This window comes from Solanum dulcamara, chromosome 7, assembly GCF_947179165.1.
Source record: "Solanum dulcamara chromosome 7, daSolDulc1.2, whole genome shotgun sequence".
Taxonomy (NCBI): Eukaryota; Viridiplantae; Streptophyta; class Magnoliopsida; order Solanales; family Solanaceae; genus Solanum; species Solanum dulcamara.
Window position 1 is genome coordinate 28,041,660 of NC_077243.1, and position 15,566 is coordinate 28,057,225.

Below are 15,566 nucleotides of genomic sequence, written 5' to 3' on the forward strand. Positions count from 1 at the left end.
TTTAAGACATTTAATATACCTCATAACAACATCATAAACTCCAATTTGAAAGGAAATCCCTTACCTTGCCCAAAACTCGTCAAAACTTGCCTCGGAAGTTCCTGTAGCGCACCTAAACTTTCGTGGCTGTTTGCTAACGTTTTGGGATGATCCAAACCATAAATTTTTATTAATAACACCTTCATAATATCGTGGTATACCCTAGATAATTAATTCATGGAGAAAAATTGAAGAACTCACCTTTTTTTCCTTCCAAAACCGTGGCTCTCTCCCTCTCTAGTTTCTTCTCTTCTCTTCTTTCTTGTTCTTGAATTTTCTAGATAAGTATGTAACTTTAATAAGTCATAAGACATATATATATATATATATATATATATATATATATATATATATAGTCCACCTAAGGGGGTAACACATGTCAACCCTAAGTGGTGACACGTGTCAAGACCTAAGTAGTGACACGTGTCAAGCCCTTATTTGGACAATACACCCCTTTCCTCCAATCACAGGCTGCCACATGGCATGTGGGTCCACCACCCTTTCTCTAGCTGCTTCCACATGGCACTCTCTCATGCTGCCACATGGCACTCTCATGCTGCCACGTGACGCTCTCTTTTTCCCCTCGTGGGTTCATAATCTCGTCCTACTTTACGAACCTATATAATCCTTGATACGTAAACTTGGTATGTACTCTACTAGCTTAAGTATGTAAGATTTCCAAGTTGGTAGCTTATGTAAATATGTCATGTACTACGACTCATCATTCGGTCTCCAACTTCTTCCGGATTCTTATAACTCTATTTCCAATCTTCTCTACTATGGGGTATCGCATTCTCCTTTTCTTAGAGTTGTTTGATAGCGTTATAGATTATCCGAATCACGTGGCAACTCTTAAGAAGCTTAAGAGTTCTTAAGAAGTCTTAAGAAGCTTTTAGAAGCTTTAAGAAACTTTAGGAAACCTTAAGAAACATAAGAGGCTTACGATCCTTCCATGAAACTTAAGAGCCTTTCAAGAGACTTAAGAATGCGTTACAAGCTACAAAAGTAAGGGGTGTAATAGGTTGGCTCCTTTCCTTTTAGGAGTTGCCAAAGTCTTAGAGGTTTCCCTTTTTAGGTAGGTTGGGGCCCTTTCTCATCAAGTATTGTATTCATAGATGCCTGCCGACTAGTCAGTTGGGTTGTATAGCTATGATGATGGCCTTTTTGGCCTTATATATTTATTAGTTGCATCTTGTTAGCTAGTTGGGCCTTGTTATTATGTTGATAGCAGTTAGGAGCTTATTGGCCTAGTTACATTGTGTATACATATTTTCTAGTTATTATGTAGAGATCATGGTGGCCTTGACAGCCCGCATAGTGTATATGCTTTTCTAGATTTATGGCGGCCTCAACGGCCTAAACAAGACTTATGTACTACTTGCTTATTGCTTTATATAAACTATTGGGAGTAGTTATTTTCTTTCTAGAGCTGTTGATAAGGGCCTTGGCAGCTGAGGGATTATTTTTAATCCAAGATATAATTGTTTGTTTTGTTGACTGTGTGCGGCTGCCACGCATCTTTAACAAGTGGCTCAGTAAGGTCAGCTTTTGTCTAAGTTTTGGAAATAAGTGCTAGTTGCGCCCCATGAGTTTGGGGTGTGACAAACTTGGTATCAGAGTAACGTCGTATCCTATGGAGTCTAGAAGCTGTGTTTGGTAGAGTCTTATTTATAAATGTGTATTGCACCACATTATATAATTAAAAAGCTTCTGATATTATTCAGGAATGTTTTTTTGCTCAAATCATGCAATAAATCTGAGTCATAAGAATTGAGTTCTTTGACTTACAATTATTATTGTCCTGTACTGAAAGAGAAATGCTAATGGCATGTCAGATTGAAATTGGCAAGAATTCAGATGCACCCATAGGTAAGGGTGCGAGCAAAGTACCACCTGTCGGGGCTGTTTTGCTAGAGGAATTAGGGGAGACATCTTTACCCCTCACCCTAGTATCACTTTTACATTCAGAGACTTACAGAACCTCCAGAGTCATTCTATAGATTAGAAATTCAGTAGTGCAGTTTATACATTCGCTTAGTTAACAGCCATGCAACGCCCGACAGTGGAAATAGATGTAACCTGATTTTTTGAAAGGCCCGAAAGGTCGACGATATGAGAGTTCCTTACCTTGAGTACTCCTTTGTATTCAAGGATAGACCGCAAAGAGTATCCTCAACACTTTATTGACCTTCTGGATAAGATTTTTAGGATTATACATGCTTCAGCTATAAAGTCTATTGAGTTAGCAGTATTCAAGGTTAGAGGCGTAGATGTTCTATGGTACGAGGATTAGGAGAGGTCCATAGGGGCCAATATACCCCAGACTTTAGATTGCTTCACAAAGGCCTTTTAAGATCAATATCTACCTAGAGAGATTCGAGATACTCGAGTTGATGAGTAAATAAACCTTTGCCAGGGTAGTATGAGTGTCAGGGATAATGGGCTTTGGTTTGATTCCCTAGCCAAGTATGCACCGATGATTGTACATACGATGAATGCTAGAATGCAAAGATTTATAGGAGGGATAGATCAGCAATATGTTGAGGCTTGTACCATAGCAACATTGAATCAAGACATTTATATCTCTTGCATATAGGCAGTCACTCAAAATCTAGAAGAGTTCAAACATTGGCAATTTAGAGCAGACCGAGCTGAGAGGGGGCAGCAGAAGTGATCAGACCTACTAATTTTTGGGGAAGATTTTCATCGGGGTCCTAGACCCAGGTATTCTAGTAAGCCCTCTAGGCCTCTACCACAGTAGTCCTAGAGCAGTAGATATGATCGTAGGGGGAGTCAGGCCTAGGGGAGAGTTCGTAGATGTCAGGCTTATAGTAGTATCATCGCCTAGAGAAATCTAGATCAGTTGTGCCTCATTGTGATACTTATGGTAGATCACATCTCGAGAAATGTTGTTAGGACTCCACAACATGTTATTCTTATGGTTGGGAGTGTAATGTGGCAACGCCAAAAGGAAGGTTTATTTCCTATCATCAGGCAAATAAAATGACCACCAAAGGTTGCATTTACCATACCACCCAAGTTCAAGATATTGATTTTGACCTACCAACACTTTAGTTATTCTATAGTTTAATTAGTTTCCAGATGTCTTTCTAGATGAGCTACATGGTATTCCCAGAATGGAAGATTAATTTTTTTATTGATATATTTCCTGATGTCCGATCAATATCAATTCCCCCATATAGAATGGCACCAGCAATACTAAAATAATTGAAGGAGCAGTTAATTTTTTTATTAGATAAGGGATTTATTAGGTGAGTGCATCATCATGGGGTGCACTAGTGTTGTTTATAGAGAAGAAAGATAGGTCATTGCTCATGTGTGTAGACTACCGATAGCTGAATAAGGTAACTATAATGAAAAAATACCTACTTCCAAGGATTGATGACTTATTTGACTAGCTACAAGGTGCTCGATGTTTCTCAAGGATTGATTTATGTTCAAGGTACCATCAAGTGCGGGTTCGGGAGAATGATATTACAAAGACAGCCTTCAAGACTAGATATGGTCATTTTATGTTTCTTGTGATGTCTTTTGAATTAACAAATGCCCCAGCAGTATTTATGAACCTAATGAACAACATATTTTGGCCATTCTTAGATTTGTTTGTAATTATGTTTATTGATGATATTCTCATATATTAAAGATCAGAGTCGGAGCATAGAGACCATCTTCGAGAAATGCTTCTGGTACTTCGAGCTCAGAAATTGTATGCTAAGTTTTCAAAATAAGAGTTCTTGTTTTATTCTGTGGCCTTTTTAGGCCATATTGTATCAGATGCAGGAATACAAGTTGACATGCAGAAGATTAAGATGGTGAAGACTTGGCCTAGACCTATGACCCCAATAGAAGTTTGTAGCTTTCTGGGGTTACCAAGCTATTATAGGAGGTTTGTAGAGGGGTTCTCTTCACTCTCAGCACCTTTGACTAAGCTAAATCAGAAAGTAGCTAAGTTTCAGTAGACCACAACATGTGAGAAGAGCTTTCAAGAGCTGAAAGATAAATTGACTTTAGCCCTAGTTTTGACCTTACTAGAGGGTCCAGAAGGCTATGCGGTGTATTGTGATGCTTTAGGCATCAGATTGGGTTGTGTTATGATGCAACATGGTAAGGTAATCGTTTATGCTTCTAGGCAGCTCAAGAAGCATGAGAAAAACTACCGACCCATGATTTAGAGTTGGCCGCAGTTATTCATGCCTTGAAGATATGGAGGAATTACTTATATGGTGTGCATGTTTATGTCTATACATATCATAAAAGCCTGTAATATATTTTCTGGCAAAAGGAGTTGAATCTATGACAACGCCGATGGGTGGAGTTGTTAAAAGACTATGATATAGATATCCTGTACCATCCAGGGAAGACAAACATAGTAGCAGGTGACTTAAGTCATAAATATATGGGAAGTTTAGCATATTTGAGAGTGGAGAAGTGGGAGATAGCCCAAGAGCTTCATCAGCCAGCTAACTTGGGGGTTAGGTTATTCGATTTTAATAATGGAGTCACAATTTGAGAATTACCCATATCATCTCAGGTTATGGAGTTGAAGTCACGAATATACAAGGATCCTAGCTTTGAGAAACTTAGGGGCAAGGCTCAGCAGCAGAGGTCTTTAGCTTTCAATATAGTAGAAGATTGAATCCTTAGATACCCACTTTTGCTATTACTTGTTTTCATCTTATTTTTGATATTCTTGTCCCTATCTGACCTTTTATCTTGTTTTTCTCTCTTGATACGAGAGTCTTTCAGAAACAGTCGCCCTACCTTTTAGGGTGGGGGTTAGGTCTGCTTACACTCTACCCTCCCTAGACCCCATATGGTGGGATTATACTGGGTTTGTTGTTGTTGTTGTTATTAAATCCTTAGATATGGACATCGATTGTGTGTTCCAGATATTATAGGTCTTTGGCAATAGATTATGGGGGAAGCATACTATTCTCGATATTATATTCACCCAGGTTCTACAAGGATTTGTCGTGATATAAAAGAGATTTACTAGTGGCCTGGGATGAAGAAACATATTGCTGAGTTTGTATCAGAGTGTCCTAATTGTCAGCAGGTGAAGGTTGAGCATTAGAAACACAGTGGGCTGACTTAGGATATACCCATTCCATTGTGAAAGTGGAAGGCAATAAATATGGGCTTTGTTACAGGTTTGTCTGGCTCACGATGGAAGTTTGTTTCCATTTGGGTGATTATCAATAGGCTGATGAAATCAACCTAATTTTTACCAGTCAGAACCACATTGTCAGCTGAAAATTATAAAGGGCTATATATTAGAGAGATTGTTTGATTGCATGGTGTTCCTATATCGATTATTTCAGGAAGAGGAGCACAATTTACAACACACTTTTGAAAATTCTTCTAAAATGGCTTGGTGATACAGGTAAAATAAGCGCAACATTTTGTCCTCAGACCAATGGCCAAGCTGAGTATACGATCCATATGCTTGAGTAAATGTTACTGCTATGTATGCTAGATTTCAAAGGAAATTGAGATGATCACTTACCACTTATTGAGTTTGCTTATAATAACAGCTATCATTCCAGCATCGTCATGACATCATATGAGTTATATGGTAGAAAATATAGATCCCCTATTTGTTGGTTATAAGGTGGAGAATCAGGATTGTTTGGACCAAACTTACTGCAGCAGGCGATAGAATACGTTAAGTTAATTAGAGGATGTTTGTTAAAAGATCCGAGCTATTAGAAATTATACGCGGATGTTAGGTGGCGAGACAAAATTCTGATATTGGTGGTTGGGTCCTTCTGAATGTTTTACCTATGAAGGGTGTTATGAGGTTTGGGAAAAAAGGGTAAGTTGAGTCCTAGGTACGTTGTGCCTTACGACATCTTGCAACGGATAGGCCAAGTTGCCTATTATCTAAAGTTACCTCCAGAGTTAGAAGCAGTACACTCTGTTATTCATGTCTCTATGTTACAAAAGTATATTGGAGATCCACCACGTATAGTGCAAACAAAATATGTTCAAATTTCATAGGACTTATCTTATGAAGAAGTCCATGTTTTCATAGTAGATTGTTATAAGAATATTAAAAAAATAAGAATATAGCTTCTATGAAAGTACTATGGTGGAGTCAAAATGTTGAATAGTTGATGTAGGAAGCTAAAGAGGACATGAAACCCAAATATCCCCACCTGTTCGTTCCTTTAGAGTGTTAATCCTACATTTGAGTAAATGAGGTATATTACTTATGATCCATATGAGTTCTTGTATTGTTTCTGATGTTGCAAGAAATATTTTTATCATTCGAGGATGAATGTTCCTAAGGGAGAAGGATGTAACAACCCTCCTATTTGAACGTTAGAATTAACTTATACTTTTGGAATAATAATAATACTTGTTAATACATAAGGAAGGATATTTTATGAGTTATTTAATTGTACAAAGCTCGTATATTAAGTATGAAAGTCAAGGAAGTTGCGAAATAAAAGTCGGTAAAAGGTATAATAAATGTCGTTAAGGAATTCTCTAAAATTTTGGGTCAAATGTCTCAAACTTTTCTCCTAATATATGAGGAGTTAGAATGTCCATGATATATCAAATCAAATCTCTACAAGTCTAGTTTCCAAAAACCTAAACCTCTCATCCATACGACTTCAGGATTCAGAGATATTTATATTTTTGTGAGACTGCACAAGCAGGCACCTCTAGGTGGGTCCCCCTATCTCTAAGTCAGTTTATCTTTATATAAGGATATCTTCATCATTTTTTTCCAAGAGAAATGATTGAAAAAAATTAGAAAAAATAGAATTCAAGCTACTAAAGTCTCCATGGGTGTTGATCTTTTCAATTCGGAAGTTTAACGGAAGATGCTCTACATTGCAAGCTCATCATTTAGGTATAGTTTTCTTATTGATTTAAGCTTTGTTTGTTGTTGAAGCAAGGAGACAGATTTTCAAGCTTCATATTTCCAACATTTTTGTTGAGGTAACCTTCTTTTTACAACCCTCCTTCATAATTCCATATCCTAGTATCATTTCTATTGATTTTTGAGCCACGTGGTGGTGTTTTTGATATTGTGGCTTTGGGAAGCCCCTTTGTCTTAGATAATTTAGATATTATTATTGTTTATTGATGGTGTTAAGGTGATGGTGGTAATGGGTGGATTAGTGTAATTCTTATTTGGGTCGTATTGGATGGTTATTAGGTTGAACGGCATGGAGAACGCCTAGTTAAGTTACCTCGAGAGCTTGTTGGTTTTTTGAGATGTTGTTGGAATTTCTTTATTGGATTTAGTTGTTGTTTATTGTTGTTATTGTCCTCATTTTATACATTGGACTTGGCTGGTCACGAGTTTGACACAAGCACCTTATCGAGTAGTTGTGGCTTATTTTTGTAGCCTTATTGATTTTCACATTGTAGCACTATTTTTGGTTGACCAAGATTCATAGCGACATATTTTGGGCTTTGATTGAAAGGTATGTTAAGTCTATTTTTTTCTCTTCTGGCATGATCCTGATGGCCTAAGCTTGTCATGTCTTATTTATAGTTGTTATATGACTTATAGTCTTATCCTATTGAGTTGGCTACCACAGTCTGATTAATGTCTATCACCGACACTCTACTCCTCTACTAGTAGCTTAGAAAATCATGCTATGATTTTATTTTGATCAATTATGATTACTTGTTATCATTGTGATGTTTTATTGTCTAGCTGCCGCCTATGAGCTTATTTTCGCCTCACTAGACACTGACACTGCAAGGTTCTTAAGCATACAGATTGATTATTATACTGAGCCTATAGGATGGGTAGACCGAGCCTATAGGATGAGTAGACCGAGCCTACGGGCTGAGAAGACCGTACTTATGGGACCGATTAGTTGTACCTAAGAGGCGGCATATATGTTTTGTACCACAAAACTTCAGAGTTGCATTGGTTCATGAAATATGTATATTCAGACGGTTCAGATCAGATTATCATTGGGATCCAGGTAAGGGGATAATATGGGTATTTAGCAATTATTTGTGCTCTTTAGGTCTTATAGTGATTGTATGCTATTTGTACCTAATGGGCTTATGGGGGACAGGTCAGGTTATAACTTGTTATGTGTTATATTGTCTTTTTATAGGGAAATAAGGTATTGTACTTGTGTTTTACCCCTGCCTTTTTGTTCAGTAGTTATACTTCAATTTTAGTTTTTTTATTTGCCTTACATGCTCGGTACATTATTCAGTACTGATGCCCTTTGCCTGGGGAACTGCATTTATGCCTATAGGTTTTGAGTGATGATCAGGCAGACCTGTCGAGTAGCATAGCCGAGCTTCAATAGGTTGGTTGACTCCTTTCCTTCCAGGGGTCACTAAAGTCTTAGAGGTTTACCTTTTTGCTATTTATAGTTTTTGGGTAGGTTGAGGCCCTGTCCTACCAAGTATTGTATTTATAAAGGCTTGCAGACTACTTAATTGGGTTGTATAGCTGCGATAGTGGCCATTTTGGCCTTATATGTTTATTAGTTGCATCGTGTTAGCCAATTGGGCCTTATTGTTGTGTTGGTAGCAGTTAGTAGTTTATTGGCCTAGTTACATTGTGTATACATGTTTTCCAGTTAATATATAGAGATTATGGTGGCCTTGATGGCCCACATAGCATTTATGCTTTTCTCAATATCATGGCAGCTTCGACGACCCAAATAGGACCTATGTGCTAATTGTTTATTTCTTTATATGAACTATTGGAAGTAGTTGTTTTCTTTCTAGAGCTGTTGATAAAGGCCTTGACAGAACAAAAGTAGTATCAGTACACAAAATAATGGTGTACTGGTAGGATCACGCGGTTAGCCAGTTAGCGGATCATAGACAAGTAAACTCAACATAACAGACATATACATATACAGAACAAGTCAGCTAATCTCATTTTCAACCATATTGAGCAATATCACAACTCAATATCTTCAACATAATATAATTTCACACAAGAGTCGTCTCAAGGGACCTAAAAACAATCAAACTTGTATTGGAATGTGACACCCGATCTAAATATGTGTCAAAATGTGAAACTCGATCTAGTTTATATGTCGAAATGTGATATCCGATCCAAACATACCATAATGACAAATACATTCAGTATTTAAAACATTATATCACCAAGAACAGGTTCATCACAAAAATAGGCCAGCAAGTGATCATTTCACACATAATCTAGCATGTTCCCCTATTCATATACACATATGCATATCATAAAGTAATTTAACAAGTATATGAAACACATACGGGAAACAAAACCATCACTTACCTCAAATTCATGTTTCAACAACCTTACAATGCAAGAGTTTTCCCTTTCTGAGTTCGTTCCTCTTGTTCTTAGTCTAGAAAATAGTAAATACATATAAAATATCAATACAATAGACTAACTATCATTAAAATATAACAAAATTTACATCCTAGGACTAACCCATAATCCTACCCTACCCTAGGGCTGTTTCCCACCATTAGTTTCCAGTTCAAACCCTCTTTCTAGGTTCTAGGAATAAAATGATGAATTTAGAGAGTAAAATCCTTACTTTAAGCATGGACATCCGTGGGAAATTGATGAAAATCTCCCTAGGTCTCCTCCTTAAGTCTTAGAAACTGTTTTTGCAGAAAAGACCATTTGGGGGTTTTTCCCGACTTGAAGTCATGACTACCCTACTTTAGCAGGACCCATTCGCTCTGGTGGCAGTAATATTACTCTAGTGGGATATGTGGAGACGGAGATCATGTAAAGAGTCTCTAATTCTCCCTTTTTACAACATACCCTTTTCCCAAGATGTATTAAAGTATACCTTTCACGTCAAATTTGATTTCAGATGTTTTATTCACCTGAATTTGATTCCGCAAAGCCGTAAATATTTTATATCATCTTGGCTATCAACTTATCCAAATAATTCAGAGATTCTATCTCTCACTTTTACCAGTTTACCCTAGACTTCACCTGACTCAGAATTCATCCAAGTTGGGCCTAGGCTAAATTTTTCTGAAATTACTACCCAAAGTATTTGGACCCAAAAATCCTTCCCTACTGGCCTACTCATAACTACGGAGACATGTCGTTATAATATATACCAATTTACCTATCACTCATCCCCGAGTGACTAACTAGGGAAAATTGGGCTAAAATAGAGATAGAGTAGTACATGTTTCGATGAATAGTTTAGGATACCTATCTCGCATGTCCTTCTCAATTTCCCAAGTAGCTTCCTCTACTAACGATGTTTCTATTGCACTTTAACCATATTGATCTCTTTAGTCCTCATCTTTCGATAATCATGGTCAAGAATTGCAACTAGTTCTTCCTCATACTAGAGGTCCTTGTGTAACAACACCGAATCCCATTTAATGATGTAGTCCCATCCCCATGGTACTTTTTCAGCATTGATACATGGAATACCGAGTGTAACCCAGACAATCTAGGTGGTAAGGCTGATTTGTACACCATTGGCCTATATAGTTAAGGATTTCAAAAGAGCCAATATAGTGAGGACTGAGTTTGCCCTTCTTGCCAAACTTCATTACCCCTTTAATGGGTGACACTTTTAGAAGTACTTGATCACTAGCCTTAAATTTCATATCCCTCACCTTTCTGCCAGCATACTCTTTTTGGCGACTCTGAGCCGCTAGAAGCTTAACTTGGATACTCTTTACCTTATCCTGAGTGTCCCTTACTAAGTCTACCCCTAATGGCTCTACTTCTCCAGCTTCAAACCACCCTATGGGAGACCTGCATCCCGTCTCTTAAAGTGCTTTAAATGGTGCCATCTCGATGCTGGAGTGATAGCTATTGTTGTAGGAGAACTCACATAAAGGCAAAAACTTGTCCCAATGTCCCCCAAAGTCGATCACACTTGCCCTCAACATGTCTTCTAGCACTTGAATAGTCCTATCTGACCGCCCATCTGTCTAGGGATGAAAAGCAGTGTTGAAAGTGAGTTGAGTGCGCGACTCTTCATGCTACCTTCCCTAAAATTTGGAAGTGAACTGCGTACTACGGTCTGAAATGATAGAAAGGGGCATCCCGTGCTTCCTTACTATCTCTTTCACATAAATCTTGTCCAGCTGTTGTGCATTATAGTCCACTCTAATTGAGATGAAGTGTGTTGAATTTGATAACTGTCAACCACCACCCAAATGTAGTCATACTTCCCCAAAGTCTTGGGAAGTCTACCACGAAGCCCATGGGTATTCTCTCCCACTTCCATTCAGGAATGGGAATTCTTTGAAGCAAACCTGCAGGTCTTTGATGCTCGTACTTCACCTATTGGTATTTTTGACACTTGGCTTCATATTAGTCTATGCTTTTCTTCATATATGGCCACTAATATAACTATTTTAAGTCTTCATATATTTTAGTCACTCCAGAGTGAATAGATTATTGTGAACCATGAGATTCAGACATGAATTTATGAATTAGTCTATCTACTCGAGGAACACAAATCCTTTCCCTAAAGTGGAGCACCCCACCTTCATCTAAGTGTTGAGTCTTACGCCTTACCCATCAGAATTTTTCCTTTAATTTAATTTAAGTTAACATCTTCAAACTGTTTGGTCTTGATCTCTTCTATAAAAGTGGGCCTTAAATCTACTCCGGCCACTATCGCAAATTTCTCTGATATGCCTAACCTTATGGACCTGGACTCAAAGGCCTGAATATCTCTAGCTAGGGGTAGCTTAAGGGCTCCCAAACAGTCTATACTGCCCATGATAACTGGTTTCGGCTCAATGCATCTGCTACCATATTAGATTTACTCGAATGATACTGGATGGTGACATTATAGTCCTTGAGCAACTCTATCCACCTTCGCTATTTCAAATTCAGGTCCTTCTAGGTGAACACATATTGTAAGATGCGGTGATTAGTAAACACCTCACACTTGATGCCATATAGATAACGCCACCAAATTTTCAATGCAAGCACTACCACTGCCAATTGCAAGTCATGAGTTGGGTAGTTCCTCTTATGCACCTTCAACTCTCGCAAAGCATATGCTACAACGTTCTTATTCTACATCAAAACAACACCCAAACTTGAATGTGAAGCATCATAATAAACAATAAAGACCTTACCTTCGGCCAACAAGGTCAAAATATGTGCTGTGGTCAAAGAGTCTTAAGCTTTTGGAAGCTCTCTTCACACTTATCAGTCTACTTGAATGACACTTTATTTTTAGTCTACTTGGTCAAGTGATTAGAAATAGAATCAAAGTTTTCATGAATCGGTGATAATAACTAGTCAGTCCCACAAAAATTCTAACCTCAATCACAGAACTAGGCCTAGCCTAGTTCTTAACTACCTCACTCTTTTATGGGTCTACCATTACCATCTTTATCCCTTCTGTGAGAAAACAGAGAGAGAGCACCAAAATAGGTCATGTAATCAGAGCACAATATAAGGGAGTAGGTTCTATATTCAAATCTCACACTCATCACCGCAAGGGTCCTGCAAGGTTTCGTTCGCTTGATTTTGGTGAATGTAATAGTTACCTCAAAGGTGTTGTTACAGACATCATTCATGATCCAGGTAGGGGTGCGCCATTAGCACGTATGACATTCCATTATTCGTTTTGTTACAAGCATCAAAAAGAATTATTCGTTGCTGCAGAAGGGATATATACTGGTCAGTTTATTTACTATGGGAAAAAGATAATCTTATGGTTGGTAATGTCCTTGCACTCATATCTATACCTAAAGGTACTGTGGTTTGTAACGTTGAGCATAAAGTTGGTGACCGTGGTGTTTTTGCTAGATGCTCTGGTGATTATGCTATTGTTATTAGTCACAACGCCGATAACTTAACAACTAGGATTAAGCTTCCATCTGGATCCAAGAAGATTGTGCCCAGTGGATGTCAAGCCATGATTGGTCAGGTTGCTGGTAGAGGAAGAACTGAGAAACCAATGCTTAAAGGTGGTCATGCATACCACAAGTACCGGGTAAAGAGAAACTGCTGGCCAAAGGTTCGTGGTATTGCTATGAATCTTATGGAGCATCCTCATGGTGATGGTAACCATCAACATATTGGTCATGCCAGTACTGTCCATCGGGATGCACCACCTGGTCAAAAAGTTGGTCTTATTGCAGCAAGGAGGACTGGTCGTCTTCATGGTCAAGCTGCTGCTACTGCTTCCAAAGCTGACAAGGCCTAAGATATTAGTTTTGTTACTATTTTCCTTCTTGTTGTGTTTGGATTTTGAGTATTCAGCTACAATAATCTTTATACTAAGTTTTGTTGGGATCTTATTTAGAAGTTTTATTAAGGGACCCTTGCTTAAACAAATTTGCCATTTATAATGTGTTTAGCTTGGCTCTAAAAAAAACCATTACCCCTTCTTTTGAAACAACATAGACTAAAACGGCAATTGAAGGTAGCCAAAATTCACACTTAGACAATTTTGCATACAACCTTTGTCTTCCCAAAATACCTACGACAATTCAGAGATGGTCCGTATGTTCCTGTTCACTCTTTGAATATACCAATATATCATCTATAAACACTATCATAAATGAATCCAGGAATGACTTGAACACCTTATTCATCAAACTCATGAAGGCTGCATGTGTATTGGTCAGTCCAAGAGACGTCACCAAAAATTCATAGTGCCCATATCTGGTTCTAAAAGCGGTCTTCGGATATCCTCAAGCCTAATTTTCAACTGATGATACCCAAAGATGAGATCAATCAAAGATATCATCAATACGATGCAAAGAGTATTTATTTCTGATGGTAACCTTATTCAGTTGTCGTTAGTCGATGCACATTCTCATACTACTATACTTTTTCTTGACAAACAACACTGGAGCACCCTAAGGGGAAGCACTGGGACGAATGAACCCCTTATCAAGAAGCTCCTAGATCTGAGCCTTAAGCTCTCTCAACTTTTTCGGAGCCATATGGTAGGGAGGAATGGAAATTGGACGGGTATCCGGCTCTAAGTCAATGTAGAAATCTATATCTCGGTCAGGAGGCATACCAGGCAAATCTGAAGGGAATACTGTCGCACTATATTTTTGAACTGGTCAAAATAGTTCACAACATAAAATGGCTATGTCTCTGATTTTTTGAAAATATTTAGAGTCGCCACCTAATTTTAAGGAAAATATTAGGAAACCTATTATAAAAAATATAAATGTAAACTCAATTTTGATTTTGCAAAACTGATGAGATTCTAGTTAAGGGTTTTGGTTACTCGAGGGGAAGGTATTAGGCATCCCTCAGAGCCTATCTGAAGATAGTCCTTAAATTTTGTTTTAAAAAAATTATTAGGGATATTTATTCTTTTGTTTGCTTTAGAAAATATTAACAAGAGAAGTTTTACTAATTTTTGAGAAAATGGTGAAAATACTAGGTATGTCATATATACGTCTATAATATGAATGAAGCAAATTTAGTAGTAATATATTCATTATATGGTAAAAATAAATAATAAATAAATATGTTTGAAATGATGGAAACTTTATGTATTAAAATATAGATGTATGTTTAAAATCATATGAATAAATAATCTTACTTAAATTTATGATAACTAATATGACTGCCGAGTATTAGAATTCATTACTTTATTTATATACGCAATATAAAAGAAAATAAAATAAAAAAGTAAATGAAATAATGGATGAGTGTAGATATATGGATATGTAATAAATATAATTTGGGTGAAACTTCAAATAAAGTTAGTGATGCTTAAAAATAATTTTTAAAAATATCAAACTACCCCAAATATATCCAAAAGATTTTTTTTAAAATTAACAGGAAATAAAATATCTACATTCTTATCTTCTTCGGATGAGCGCCGACTTATTAATCAGAAGATAAAATATATAAAATTTTGTTATTTTTCTGCTCGGGTCAACTTCCATCATTTTCGAAGGGCCTAACTACCTCTACCCTTACTATGTTCATTTGTTATTATAATTCTAAATCGATCTAAAAGAAATAAAAACTAACTTCCTAAAGCGTGCCTATCGTCCCAACTTAATATTCAAGAGGCATTGAATTTACTAATTGGATAGGTTCTAGACTAAAAGAAAATATAGGTTTCTTAATTAGACACATCGTCAGATAAAACAAATAAGATGACATTTAGCACGTAAAATCTCAAACATGCCTCTAAATTAATTAATTAACATGCTTGAAAATACATACAAGTTGTGAAGGCCAAAATAAATATTAAGTGTGTGCAAATAATCAAATGTAAGAGAGTAATGCAAAAACTAAATTAGTCGTAATAAGAGAAAGACATTCTTGACAAATTGAATTATTAACTAAAGACCTTAATAAAATCCTATGAACATGGTTTCGAATTAATAACACGTTGAAATTTATAGCGAGTAATATAGGCATGATCCATAATTAAGCTATTAAAATTCTATAGGTATAATCTCTAATAAAAAAAATAAAGAATGAAACTTATTAAAATCTATAATCATGGTTTGTATTAAGATAAACACTTATTAAAATTCTGTAGGCATGATTTCTATACAAATTAACATGCTGAGAAATTATCATTAAA

General features: G+C 36.9%; 1 pseudogene across 1 annotated transcript in view; it reads left to right on the top strand.

The window, feature by feature from the left end:
* The window catches only part of LOC129894656 (60S ribosomal protein L8-like), a 33,649-nt pseudogene extending 20,284 nt beyond the window's left edge, over positions 1-13,365 (top strand). Inside the window, exon 4 of the transcript XR_008767696.1 lies at positions 12,406-13,365. The product of XR_008767696.1 is annotated as a 60S ribosomal protein L8-like (transcript). The remainder of the gene's footprint in view (positions 1-12,405) is intronic.
* The last annotated feature ends 2,201 nt before the right edge of the window (positions 13,366-15,566 follow it).